The 15,370-nt window shown below is 41.3% G+C and overlaps 1 long non-coding RNA gene across 1 annotated transcript; it reads left to right on the forward strand.

The window, feature by feature from the left end:
* The first annotated feature begins 6,894 nt into the window (after positions 1-6,894).
* On the forward strand, positions 6,895-9,865 carry LOC129841943 (uncharacterized). Its single transcript, XR_008757429.1, has 5 exons — positions 6,895-7,484; positions 8,277-8,407; positions 8,971-9,133; positions 9,462-9,654; positions 9,830-9,865. It is a non-coding gene; the product is annotated as an uncharacterized LOC129841943 (long non-coding RNA).
* Positions 9,866-15,370: the final 5,505 nt, after the last annotated feature.

Raw genomic sequence — 15,370 nt, forward strand, 5'->3', positions numbered from 1 at the left:
AACCACAGGTCTTATAGTGTCAACCTTTAAAGTCCTAACATAACCTTAATTAACCTATCTCTATCTTCTAATGGCCAATACAAATGCTTACCTTATGGTCAAGAGTTATAAACTCTATTATAATCAATTTACCTCAAAACTAGTATCCCAAATGACACAATCTCATTATTCTCACCACATTTCCCCGCGAGTGATCAAGTCGCCGGAAAATGCAATGGAAACAGAAAACAGGTCAAAATGTTACACCTACATTCGTGTTCCATATCTAAACATACCAAAAGAACCCTTTATCTTCTCAAAGTCCCTTGCCTAAATAAAACTCAGAAAGTAAAACTCCTATTCCCATATGAGTGTATTCTTTTAAGATATCTTATCTCTGGGTACACGGAAACCCTTAACCTTAATGTTTACTCCAAAAATCAAAATTATGTCACCAGCATTCAACCAGTCGGCTGGGAGACCATTTGGGTGCTGCAATACTGCCATCTTCTGTCCATTCTCTGCATAGCTCTCCACCCACTCTTATTCAACCTTCTCAATTTGAGCCATATTAGTTTCTTATTTTAACTATTGTTTTCTAAATTTTTAATTTTTTTAAATTTTTTAATCTATTATTACCTAGTTAGACTAGAGTGTCCGTGACATACATCCATGGGGATCCGGTTATAGTTATTCTATTAACCATGTGAAAGTGCCCAGGGACACCCCAAATGTCAGTAGGAATATCACAAATAAGGGGCCAGATATCCCTAGCCTTGCCCAGGGAGGGAGAAATATCCCTCTAACTGGGCGAGGTTCCTTTATCAGGGGAGGCGGAGTTTGATTCCGCATCACCTGAGTCAGAAATGTCTTCATTTGGAATCGAATTTAAGCTGTTTAAATCAGCTCTGACTTCTGTCAGTGTTCTAGAAGGGATTGGGGCTGGAGTGCAATGTGTGAGGTGGTGCCAAGGTGCGCCTGATTTACCTTTGACCTGGACTGAGTGTGAAGTAACCTCCCTCACTTCGTACTGTCCAGTCCACCTGGGTTCTAGCCACTTTCTCTTGTGGACATTAACCCCACCCAGTCACCAATTTTTACCTTCCGTGTGCCAGATCTCCCTTCTGCTTCCCCGTTGGACCTTATGAATCTGTGTGGAGAGAGCTGCAGAAAGTTCCGTCAATTATCAAACATTACAATTTGTTGTACATCAAGGGCGGGCATATGACCTCCCTTCCTTGGTGGACCAAGCATGACTCCTCCAGCCATTGTCTCATGAGGAGAGAGATGGGTGCCTGCACCTGGAGAGGCTATCATGGCCAACAACGCCAGGGGCAGGACTTCAACCCAAATCAACTTCAAACCTGCACATACATTTGATTGGCGCGTTCCACGAGACTTATGAGATTGTGGCCTGTACACTAACCCCATCATTAAACAACAATCAGTTGACATTTACACATCCGACCCTATTGGTACATGGAGCGTTTGTCATTAAACAATACACATGAGTTCGGTTTGCAGCCACTTAATGACCTATTTTGCATCCTCCCCTGCTGTTGGTATTGCCTCAACCCATTTAGAGAACCTGTCTACCATAACTAACAGGTACCTTTTTCCATTTGTCACATTGTCTTTCCCCATATCTGTGTGTGTTGGTGAGTGGTTCGTTCCCCAGGTCAGGTCTCCGTTTCAGTTCCTGTGCAGCTCTTTCTGCACAGGAGTGGGGTATACCTTCAGCATTGAGTGCGTCTGCCATGTTTTTGTCAGTGTTGACAAATGTGATGTGTGATTGTGTGCATTTATTCTGGATTTTCGTTTTCCTTTCAGCGCTGAACGTGAATTCTTTGCTCATCAGATATGCTGCAACCCCATGGTGGGTGTGGATTTCCAATGGATGGCACATTATCATGTGGGCTGTTTTTCCAATAGCTTTTGCCACTGCAGCCACATACCTGGAGCATGTGATTTGTCCTTCTTCAATGTGGGCCAGTTTGGAGGAGTGATACACCAACACTCTACTCTCCCCCTCTAGGTTCTGGAAAAGGATGGATGATGTACATCCTTCTTTTTCAGAAACATCCAGATGGAACTTGTTTTTTTTTGTTTTTTTTTAGTCAGGTGCTGTTAGGGCTACTGCCACTTAGAGATCTGTTTTCAAGAGTGCAAAAGCCTTTGATGCTTCAGTAGTCCAGGTCAATGATGAGTGTAGGTTAGTGGTGAGCAGCTTCAGGGCCATGGGGCATATTCGTCAGCCATGCCCTGAAAAGGGGGAGGTGATTGCTGATTCGGGTCTGGATTGGGGTGATTGTATGCGGGTTGAAGGGCCGCACGTGGTTGATACATCATTGGCCTGACTCCCCCTTGGTCTAGGGGCGTATCCTCGTCCCCTTTTGGCCAGAAACTGGCTTTGGGCCGGGGTTATTGGGTGTGGACACTGTCGCACCATATGCCCAGCTTGTTTACAATTATGACAGCTTCCATAAGATCCAGAGTACCTCTGGGGCTGTCCCCATGTGGGTGAATAGTTTGATTGTGGTAGTGGGTAGTAGGGTTGTAGTGGTGGTTCCGACGAAGGGTATGGCTGAAACGGGTAGGCATACGGCAGTTGGAATGGCTGCTCCTGGGGTGGGTGTATAGGTGGTCCCTGCTGGGTGAAGATGGGTAGTTGTTGTTGCTGTATCATTCGGGAAACAGTTTTTTCAATGATTTGTGAGATTTCTTGTTGGTCTTCAGCCACCATCTGTTTCTTGGGTTTCTCTCCTTTCTGGGCCTCTTTCAATTGTAGTTTCAAAAGTTGTACCTGTAGGGACTGGATTTGTGTTTCAGCCCCTCCCTTATCCTTATTGTATTGGGTAATGTGGTGATGCACATGGGAGTTGAACTGAGCCTGGGGAATTGCCATTAACCCCACAGTGCCCCTGAGATGGGTTGGGGCCGATGGGGCTGCTGTGGTGGTAGGTGGGGCGTCATTATTGTTGGGCCTGCCCTCTTTGGTGTCAGTTGGTGCTCCAGTGACCACTCTCATCGTATCAGGTTTCCGGTAAGGGAGAGCTTTCCTAATTTCCTCAATTGCCCATAAACCTATTCTCATCTCAGCCTGTGCCTTTTCCCTTTGCTTTGTCCCTTCTTTTTAAATAAGTGACTCTTATTCTTATCAACTTCACATTCTATCCCTTGCTTCACTGCTTCCTCCAATTCTTTCTCCATAATGAGGAGTTGCCCTTTTGATGGGGCGACTCCACTAAGGAAACCTGTTTGAGTCCATCTCAGCCTCACTTCCTCCCAAATCTTTTTAACGGGTTTGTAGTGTAATTTCCCGCCTGCTCTGTCTTTCATTCTCTGATCTAAATATTCGTTGAATTTGTGTTTGGGGACGATAGTCGTGGTCATTTTGTCGTTAAGCTATGTCTGGGTCTATTATTATCTTTGTATACTTTAGCCCGTCACTGATCGAAAGCAGCGATGTATTTTTCTTCCCCTAACCTCCCCCAGTCTCGTGTCCGACTCGCGTGGACAAAGGATTTTATTGCCGTGTATTCGATGAATTATTTTCGTTTTCCAACAATATTTCAACTATATCTCTTTGAAACAATATACGAATATATTCACGCGCTCCTGTTATAATTGGAATGACAGTTTTAGGTACTTTTAATAAAAGATATTATTGCTTTTCGCTAATTTAATTAATTAAATACTTTGGCAAAATATTTCAGAAGTTTCCTTTGGGGACAATATACTAGTAATTCAGGCGCTCCTGATATAATTGGAATGGCAAGTATATGATATATAATTCGAAAGATATTATTTCTATTAACTTTTCCGATTTAATTTGAACTTTTTCCGATTAATTAAATACTTTGCCAAAACATTTCAAAAATTTCCTTTGGGGACAATATACTAGTAATTCACGCGCTTCTATAATAATTTTCAAATTGATTCTCACCCTTAGGGATTTATCAACAGCAGGAGAGGGAAAAATCCGGTCAACTCATCAGCAGAAAATAGTTGCTTCACAGCAATATATACACATCGACACGGCGGTCACTTTATCACAGCCTCAACTAGCATATGGCTAGTTAGTAGCAATTGGTCTCGTGGAACGTTCAATCCCCCACATTGCGACAACACAACTTACACATATAATTACAACACAACTTACACATGCAATATTAGAATTCTCACGTAACACCTAGCTAAGTATAGCTACTGCACGACTATTTGAATTCACATTAGATTTCTCACGTAACACCTAGCTAAGTATAGCTACTGCACGACTATTTGAAAACGTATGGATTCTTCACGGTACCCCTATCTGATCGACTGTCAAATATGGCCCGACTGTGTGAATCGTTATATATATTTTTTTATTTATTTTTTTTTTTTTTTATGGGTCGTCACGGTAACACCTAGCTGATTTGCCAAATCTAACTACTGCCCGGCTATTTGGATCCCATCTTTTAATTATGGATTCTTCACGGTAACCCCTACCTGATCGACTGTCAAATATGGCCCGACTATGTGAATCGTTATAAAGCTTATTCTTCACTGTACACCTACTCGATCAGCATACCGCGTAGTGCCAGACTATGTGAATAAGTCTTTAACCTATTAATACTTAGATATCTGTACACAATGCCTTAAATTCTAAACAATTCCACATAAATTTAGCAACAATTCACACTCACCACAGTAGTCCTGATCTTTGAATTTAGATATTGGCTATAATACAATATACAGATTTTGGTTAAACGGGTATCTGCTCACCTCTTTAGTTTCGAGCTCTTTGATCAGTTTCCTGTGTGGGTTGAATCGCGATTCTCCCTCGAAAAGGTCACCTCTCCTCTGGAATCTTTCTCCCTCTCGTCTCCTGTCCGATTAATTTTCTATTGGGCCAAATTCAAAGATGAAACCATCCTCTGCTTACCAAGTCTGTTAGTAAAACGTTTACTGTTGACAGGAGAACAAGAGGAGACAATAGGACGAGGTGGATAATTTTATAATAAGGCCGTTTAATCACATGTAAAGATATCTTAGTAAAATCTTGCAGCAAGGCTCTTTCTGTCTGATTCCTATTGAATCGTCCGGGAAAGAGACCAGTTTCCAGAAATGTACAGTACTATATAGACAACAAGCAAAGTAGGTAGATCTGCGAGTCCGGCCTTCCGATTGGTCGATCTGGGTCTTGGGTAGTCCTGATCAGGCCTGGTGTCCACGTTCCATTGGTTCCTGAGAGTTCTTTGTCCTGAGGTCCAACCATGGGTTGGGTGTGTCTGTGTGATTGTCATGGGGGAGGGGAATTGTGGGTGCCGTGTATATGTCCTATGTGTCCAGCATATGTCCAAGAGAAAGAGGGGGTGTGTATGTTGTGTCAACTTATAGGTAATGTTGAGAAGTTGTTAAAACAAGTTACCAATATCTAATACAATTTCTTACATTACCAGAAAGATGTTTGTTTCTGTCGGCGCGATGCATGAAGAAACCAGCTGGCTGCACCGACTCCGTTAGCGTCTCTTGAGTTAGCCATGTTTCCGTGAAGCAGAGCACGTTGCAATCCCTGATGTCTCTCTGGAATGCTACCCGTGCTCGGATTTCATCAACCTTATTGTCAAGAGACTGGACATTGGCGAGTAGTATGCTAGGGAGTGTGTTGATAATGTTGTTTGACGTTAATGAAATGTTTTTGTATTTTTTTATTTAATTTAACGAATCCATGGCCAAAGGACAGGCTTGGAGTACAAACACACACACGCACGCACGCACACACATCTTCCAGATTGCCTGGAAGATTTGTTCCACCTGGTTCACCACTGATTGAAGGAGGAGGAGTTTCACCACTGAGGAGCTCCCAGGCAGTTTGTCAGCACAGAAGGGTTTCCGCAACAATCACGTCTGTGGTCACGTCGATGGCTTTGCGTTTGAGATTGGAGAGCTTAACCACACGTGCCTGAACCTTGGTATCACTGTCGTCGTCGCTGTCCTCATCGTCGCTGTCGTCCTGGTAGTAGTGGTAATAACCACCACCTCGGTTTAGGTTGCTCAGGGTTGTTAGCCTGTCTCAGCCTGTTGCTACACAGACAACATAAGGCTCTGAACAGCATCCAGACCATGAGGCTCGGCTCATAAGCTGCGCACTTTGTAAGTATACGGGAAAGCACGATGGTATCGTGAACCAGACATCAAACGCTTGATAGTCCAGACACCTTGGGCTATCCGATAGGACCGTGCAGGGAGATGACGAGAGCTACTACGAGCGGGTCCAGAGAGCATCTGTTCCGTTGCGAGAAGGAGCTTGCGGAAGCTGCTTTGAAAGACAGAGGGAGCTCCTACGGATTAGATATGTTTAGAACACGTGAGCTTAGTCGTCGTGAAAGGGGTCAGTCTGACAACGTGGACTACGAGCGTTACGGGTTGATCCCTATCCATCAGGATGTCAACTCCTAGGCTTACGTAAGTAAGGGTTTGGAAGTAAGCATTTCAAGGTAATGCCTACACCTGTTGTGTTTGATGCAGTTGACAAATACAATTTGATTTAATTTCATTTTAAATATGCGTTTAATACACTTTATGTTGGTGTTTCTTTTATTTTGGCAGATACAGTACATGTACTGTATGTCTTTTTGATAGTTATTTTTGTAGAAACTATTGATCCTCTTTGGCTAAATTATGCTCTGTTGTATTTTAAACATTGAGAGCGGGCTCCTGTGGTTGGATTAAAAAAATTATAATAATTGTAAAAAGTATTTATTTTGTATTTGTTTTGCCCCTTGGGCCCCCTACGGGCTTGGTCCCAGCTCCTGAATCACACATTTTACTAGTCACATTTATTTATTATGCAGTTTATATATTTTTATTAATCAATTAATTAAACAAGTGCCCACCTACCTCCTCTCCTCCCCATCTGACAAATAACAAAGTGTCCACAGCAGCAGGCCTCTACACTCATTGAGAGTGGGCTCCTGAATCCCCCTGTGGTTGGCGGTTGCAGTAAAACATAAATATATACTACATACTGTATATTGTTTTATTTCTCCGGGGCCCAGGGGCAATAGCCCAGGTAAGCCAGCCCTTCCTATGTCAGAAAATAGCCAAGGCCTATTCACCTTATTCCTATTTGTTTCTGGATCAATCAATACAATTTCTGAATCCTTAAAATGTACATGTTGGTGTCTTGAAGTTTCCTATGACCTATAGGCCGAGGGAAATGCATTCATTTTGCAATGTATTAGCCTATTTCTTAGGTCTATAGAATATTTAGTACACAAGTGAAATATCAACATCAGTCATGTCGATTGTATAGGATTCCAGCGCCTTGACAGATGCACACACACCACTGTGGTGACACGTCCCCTATATGACTATCTCTGTCCCCACGTTGTGATTGTCCCTCCCCCACTCCACTTTACCGCGCAGAGCCAGAGAGGGAAAATCACTTTCATCTGGAGAAGCTCGTCCGTTAACACCGGGCGGCCCATCTGCAGCTCCCCGCTGTTCCTAAAAGAAAGGTGAGCAATATCATATTTTCAAGAATTGAAATGATATGGAAAGTTATTTTCATGCTGTAGTACAATTCCACCACCATAAATCGTTGTATTGGTTTATGAACTATGTTAGCCTAGTTGGCTTGTTTGTTGCTAGTGCTAATGTTCGCTCACTATCTAGCTAATGCACTAGTGAGCCAATTTTGTTGCCATTTGGGCGGGTAGCTTGATTAGTTAACATAACTGTTGATAAAGAGACTGATATTTTATGGCTAGCTATTTCAGTCAATTCTATCAGTGTGGTTAGAAGTAACATGCATAGACAGCTAAATGGGACACGTGATCCCCATAGATGAACTTGAGTAGGTAGCAGTTTGATAACATTAGATGGTGTTAGTTTAGCGAGCTAAAGTTGGCTGGCTGGAAACCAGGTGTTGTGCACCCCACCTTGCATCTCATAGCAGAGTGGAAGAGGGAAAGTCACAGATGGAATTTTTTACTGCTTCTAACGTGCTTGTTTTGTAGTCATCTAACAAACATACATTATGTCTCTTATAAATTGTAGGTTAAGCCATGAATGTTGATTGTCTGACAGCCTTGGTATAGTTAAGCAGTAAAGCACAAGGAAAGGTTGAGGACTGTTCTTACGTAAGAGGCAACGCGGAGTGCCTGCCTGGTTACAGCCCTTAACCTTGGTATATTGGCCATATACCACAAACCCCCGAGGTGCCTTATTTCTTACATATACCACAGTTTCAGCCAATCAACATCCAGGACCCAAACTACCCAGTTTATAATGTCTGCTTTATTCCACAGATTAAGGATTTGAGTTGGCCTGACGGAGAGATCTTCCAGGCGACTCCGGCCCATGGAGGATGCAGAGCATCACATCAGATCAAACATTGATAAACCAGTACTTTACCAGCGTTTTATCAATATCTTTAAAGGTAAGGTGAAGATTGAATATATTTCTGACAGTCCTAAATATGACAGCTATGAATTAGATGAATCAGATGTACATTTTAGAGGTTAGTGGGAAACAGTGAATTGGGATATATGGGCAGAGTCACCCAGGAAAAAAGGTTTAAAGGAATAGCCATGTCTTTGTATTATGGTCATAGGATTCTTAAAGGTCCACTACAGTCACACAATGCTCCATCTGAAATCTCCTTCCACCTGAAAAGGCCCACCTTGAAAACCAATCATTGGTTTAGAAGACAAAGTAAGAGTGACAACTGAATCTAGCCTCTTGAAAGACAGAGCAGCGCATCCCCCTCCCTAAACCCCCTGCTGCACACCTGAACCTCATTTTGATTGGCAGTGATATGTGTGAGATCACTTTTAGACAGTGTGAGGTCATTTTATGAGAACAGCTGTTTTTGGAGAAGCTTGACAAGTTGAATGGGGTGATCATGTGACCGGAGTGGACCTCCAGACAGTGATTATTCTCTGTAATAATTGACAAGCACAATGCAATATCTCCTAATGTTTGTATTTTGTGTCTGCTAAGGACGGGGAGTTTTTGCCACTGAATTCATATCCAAAGGAGACTTTGTTGTGGAGTACCGAGGTGAACTGCTCACACAACAGGAGGGCGAGGTCCGAGCTGATCAGTACAATGATTCTGCAAAGGTGTTTCTTTTCGATTTCCAATGGAAAGGAAGAACATGGTGGTAAGTAGGATTGATGAGAACAAAATAAACATATTACTGCCTTTTGAGATCTAAAAAAAGCAACAACATTCAAATGGAGACAGACATTTAAATGGTTGGTGGCACAATATGCACTGTAGGCCTATCTCAGGCCCAGATACTAATTTGACCGTGTCCCTGACCTAAACAGTAAGGAACAATATTAGTCTTCAAACCAACTGGTTCGCTATCAGAGCATCTGCACTCCTTTGTTAAACAACAGTTAGGGACTTTTCTGCCCCTTTTCTGAAATAGAAACCCTGTGCTGCAATATCTTCATTAAACTGTGACATGTTATGTTTCTATGCAGCATTGATGCATCTGAAGAAGACTCCTCCCTTGGGAGACTCGTTAATGATGATCACTAAAGACTCAATCTCAAAATGAAGGCCATACAAGCAAACGATGAGCCACACTTGTGCCTCTTCGCGACTCGAGATATTGCAGCTGGCGAAGAGTTGACTTATAGTTACGGTGATTCAGACTGGCCATGGAGAACACAGGTGAGGAACCTTTTTTTTTTTAAAGATGCTAGATGAAATTACCACCCATCTTGGAAGAGCCGGGAGGATGAGCAATTCACTACCCTGTCATGCAATATGTTGTGATGCAGACAGCGTCTCTTTACTACCAAGATGTAATTGATGTCTAATTGTTGTCTTGGTTCACTTAATTCAGGTCATCAAAACTGAATTGTCGTCCAGCCCAAAACCTTTAGTAAGAACTTTACTAAAGTCATCGATCAATATGAGTTTATTTTTTTCTATTATCACATTTACTATTTCACCTTCACAAATACACATTTATAGTCTAACATCAATTGCACTGGAATGCAGTGCACTTGTTACATACATCAAAAGTTAACTAAATATACAATACATTCAAATATATGAAATAAAAACATTATCAATAAGAACTCAGTAGTTAGGCTCTTGTGGGCTCATTTAGTAGCCCAACTCATGAGGGATTTGCTCTTCTCCTGAAAAGTTCAGTCCTGCATCTGACCAGAATAGGATGTTCAAAACTAAACGCTACACCAGGCATTTCCTGTGTGCTTTCTTATACAGTAGGTCCCCAGATGTATACAATGCATTAGATCACGTTTTTTGATTTGAGGGGATTTTTCAGTGTTTTAAAAATGTTGATTATGTTTCAGCATCCAGGGGTTTGTCAGTTTCTACAAAAACAGTCTCTTAGTGCATAGATGTCTGTGACTATTTTGCCTGTTGGTCACAGGCTGGGAGCAGAACAGGGGCTGTGGCAGAGCAGAGCACTTAGGGGTGAAGTCCCTTGCTCAAAGGCAAAACAGCAGTAGGTAGTACACAGGGATATTGAAGCCGGTAACCCACCGGGCTTCAATATCACCGTATACTACCTACTGCCGTTGTGCCCATCAGCAAGGCACTTTACAACACACACATCACAGGCTGATAGCAGGACATGGGCTCCATAAAGTGATTGTTCTATGTAATAATTGACTAGCACAATACAATAACTCCTAATGTTTGTATTTTTGTGTCTGCTAAGGACAACAAGTTGATTTATGGGGAGAGGTCGGGTAATGTAATCATGTGCCCGAGCACAAAACAACATATATGTAATTTTTGTCCTGTCTAAATCTGCCATGTCAGTCATTTTTTATTCCAACCAGAATAACCTAATGTTTTTTGGTCTCCTGAAAGTACTAGTCCCGTGAGAATCAACATCAAGTTTTATTTGTCTCATGCTCCGAATACAACAGGTGCTGACTTACAAGCCCTTAACCAACAATGCAGTTCAAGAAATAGAGTTAAGAAAATATATACTAAATAAAATAAGTCAGCTTTTGCAGACACGTCTCGCCCCGCATCAGTATAGAAAGGGACCCTAGCAAACTGCATCAGTATAGAAAGGGTCCCTAACAAACTGCATCAGTATAGAAAGGATCCCTAACAAACTGCATCAGTATAGAAAGGGTCCCTAACAAACTGCATCAGTATAGAAAGGGTCCCTAACAAACTGCATCAGTATAGAAAGGGTCCCTAACAAACTGCATCAGTATAGAAAGGGTCCCTAACAAACTGCATCAGTATAGAAAGGGTCCCTAACAAACTGCATCAGTATAGAAAGGGTCCCTAACAAACTGCATCAGTATAGAAAGGGTCCCTAGCAAACTGCATCAGTATAGAAAGGGTCCCTAGCAAACTGCATCAGTATAGAAAGGGTCCCTATCAAACTGCATCAGTATAGAAAGGGTCCCTAGCAAACTGCATCAGTATAGAAAGGGTCCCTATCAAACTGCATCAGTATAGAAAGGGTCCCTAGCAAACTGCATCAGTATAGAAAGGGTCCCTAGCAAACTGCATCAGTATAGAAAGGGTCCCTAGCAAACTGCATCAGTATAGAAAGGGTCCCTAACAAACTGCATCAGTATAGAAAGGGTCCCTAACAAACTGCATCAGTATAGAAAGGGTCCCTAGCAAACTGCATCAGTATAGAAAGGGTCCCTAACAAACTGCATCAGTATAGAAAGGGTCCCTAACAAACTGCATCAGTATAGAAAGGGTCCCTAGCAAACTGCATCAGTATAGAAAGGGTCCCTAACAAACTGCATCAGTATAGAAAGGGTCCCTAACAAACTGCATCAGTATAGAAAGGGTCCCTAGCAAACTGCATCAGTATAGAAAGGGTCCCTAGCAAACTGCATCACCTTTGTGGGGAGACTAAAATCATCAAATCTTGTTGCAAAGTTACAATGTGTATATCAGTGACCGCTAGCCAGAAATAGCCATTTCTTTCTTCCTTCCTCGTTATGCAGACATAAGCACACCTGGCACCATCGAGGTGCAGCTGTTTACTTTCTACACGGGTTGTTATTTTTCAGTTTCCTCCTAAGAACAGATTGTAGTGGTAAAATAAAAAGGGATACATTTTTTTGGTGCCATTTAGGTGAAATTGATCTCCAAGCTTCACTCCAGTCAAAACGGCCTTTGCGAGTGTGTGATTCCATTCATTTGCTATGTGCTCCAGCTTATTTGTATTAAAAACAACTTTTTAAACTTTTATTTAACTAGGCAAGTCAGTTAAGAACAAATTCTTATTTTCAATGACGGCCTAGGAACAGTGGGTTAACTGCCTTGTTCAGGGGCAGAACGACAGATTTTTACCTTGTCAGCTCGGGGATTCAATCTTGCAACCTTTCGGTTACTAGTCCAACGCTCTAACCACTAGGCTACCTGCCTCCCCAGCTTAGCCAACGTTTGCTTGCCATTTTTCTTCCTTGACCTTTTCCATTGTCCAGCCCAGCCTTCTATAGTTACCCACTGTAGGGAAAAGGTTTTGGGGGGACTCATATCAGAGGAAAAAAGAAAAGCAGTCAATCATGTCAATAACTGTTTTATCCCTCCTCTGTAGTCCCAAATTAAGTCCAAGTGATTGATGCCACTCAATAAACAAACCTCAGCTACAAACTCCTCATCAAGCATTTACACTAGTATGTGTTGGGTTTGTTGTGGCGGCAATTGCAGAGAAATGCAATTATCTCCTCCCTATAAACTCTCATCCTCTCTTGAGAGCATTAGGCCTACCCTTACTTAGCTACCTAACATCATGATGTAGAGTTTACACCAGTATGTGTTGGGTTTGTTGTGTCTCCTCCCTCTTTAGCCCTACCCTTACTCAGCTACCTAACATCATGATGTAAAAGTAGATCATGATGCTCAGCAGACTACGAAACAAGCCATGTTGAAAGATAAATGTTAGTCATCGCTGAGTCCAATGTTCTTTAAGTCACAGCTGAGTCCAATGTTCTTTAAGTCATCGCTGAGTCCAATGTTCTTTAAGTCACAGCTGAGTCCAATGTTCTTTAAGTCATAGCTGAGTCCAATGTTCTTTAAGTCACAGCTGAGTCCAATGTCCTTTAAGTCATAACTTAGGGACTGTGTAATGACACACAATAACACACACACACAGACAGAGTCTATCACACTAACACACACAATCTACACCCACATTATTCTTTAGTTGTATTGTTTGTACAAGTCATTGTATTCTAACCCTAATGCTGATTCTAACCCTAATGCTGATTCTATCCCTAATGCTGATTCTAACCCTAATGCTGATTCTATCCCTAATGCTGATTCTAACCCTAATGCTGATTCTAATGCTGATTCTAACCCTAATGCTGATTCTAACCCTAATGCTGATTCTAACCCTAATGCTGATTCTAACCCTAATGCTGATTCTAACCCTAATGCTGATTCTATCCCTAATGCTGATTCTAATGCTGATTCTAACCCTAATGCTGATTCTAACCCTAATGCTGATTCTAATGCTGATTCTAACCCTAATGCTGATTCTAACCCTAATGCTGATTCTAACCCTAATGCTGATTCTATCCCTAATGCTGATTCTAACCCTAATGCTGATTCTAACCCTAATGCTGATTCTAACCCTAATGCTGATTCTAACCCTAATGCTGATTCTATCCCTAATGCTGATTCTAACCCTAATGCTGATTCTAACCCTAACGCTGATTCTAACCCTAATGCTGATTCTAACCCTAATGCTGATTCTAACCATAATGCTGATTCTAACCCTAATGCTGATTCTAACCCTAATGCTGATTCTAACCCTAATGCTGATTCTATCCCTAATGCTGATTCTAATGCTGATTCTAACCCTAATGCTGATTCTAACCCTAATGCTGATTCTAACCCTAATGCTGATTCTATCCCTAATGCTGATTCTAACCCTAATGCTGATTCTAACCCTAATGCTGATTCTAACCCTAATGCTGATTCTAATGCTGATTCTAACCCTAATGCTGATTCTAATGCTGATTCTATCCCTAATGCTGATTCTAACCCTAATGCTGATTCTAACCCTAATGCTGATTCTAACCCTAATGCTGATTCTAACCCTAATGCTGATTCTAACCCTAATGCTGATTCTAACCCTAATGCTGATTCTAACCCTAATGCTGATTCTAACCCTAATGCTGATTCTAACCCTAATGCTGATTCTAACCCTAATGCTGATTCTAACCCTAATGCTGATTCTATCCCTAATGCTGATTCTAACCCTAATGCTGATTCTAACCCTAATGCTGATTCTAACCCTAATGCTGATTCTAATGCTGATTCTAACCCTAATGCTGATTCTAATGCTGATTCTATCCCTAATGCTGATTCTAACCCTAATGCTGATTCTAACCCTAATGCTGATTCTAACCCTAATGCTGATTCTAACCCTAATGCTGATTCTAACCCTAATGCTGATTCTAACCCTAATGCTGATTCTAACCCTAATGCTGATTCTAACCCTAATGCTGATTCTAACCCTAATGCTGATTCTAACCCTAATGCTGATTCTAACCCTAATGCTGATTCTAACCCTAATGCTGATTCTAACCCTAATGCTGATTCTAACCCTAATGCTGATTCTATCCCTAATGCTGATTCTAACCCTAATGCTGATTCTAACCCTAATGCTGATTCTAACCCTAATGCTGATTCTAATGCTGATTCTATCCCTAATGCTGATTCTAACCCTAATGCTGATTCTAACCCTAATGGGCAGGGCTATAAGAAAAGAGATTCTCCCATTGGATAATATTGAGCAAGGGCTCATTTTGTTACTAAATATCAGATTTATTTCTGCTTGGATTAAAAATTAAAAATAAAATTAAGCAAAATGATCTTTCAAAAAATTTATAAAACAACATCTCATGGCACATTAGGGACTGTGAAATGGTACACAGACACAGTCTATGACACTAACATACACAATCTACACCCACATTATTCTTTAGTTGTATTGTTTGTGTAAGTCATTGTATTCTAATGCTGATTGTAACACCCACATTATTCTTTAGTTGTATTGTTTGTGTAAGTTATTGTATTCTAATGCTGATTGTAACACCCACATTATTCTTTAGTTGTATTGTTTGTGTAAGTCATTGTATTCTAATGCTGATTGTAACACCCACATTATTCTTTAGTTGTCTTGTTTGTGTAAGTCATTGTATTCTAATGCTGATTCTAACACCCACATTATTCTTTAGTTGTATTGTTTGTGTAAGTCATTGTATTCTAATGCTGATTGTAACACCCACATTATTCTTTAGTTGTATTGTTTGTGTAAGTCATTGTATTCTAATGCTGATTGTAACACCCACATTATTCTTTAGTTGTATTGTTTGTGTAAGTCATTGTATTCTAATGCTGATTGTAACACCCA

The sequence above is a fragment of the Salvelinus fontinalis genome, unplaced genomic scaffold (genome assembly GCF_029448725.1).
Source record: "Salvelinus fontinalis isolate EN_2023a unplaced genomic scaffold, ASM2944872v1 scaffold_0004, whole genome shotgun sequence".
In the NCBI taxonomy this organism is placed as follows: Eukaryota; Metazoa; Chordata; class Actinopteri; order Salmoniformes; family Salmonidae; genus Salvelinus; species Salvelinus fontinalis.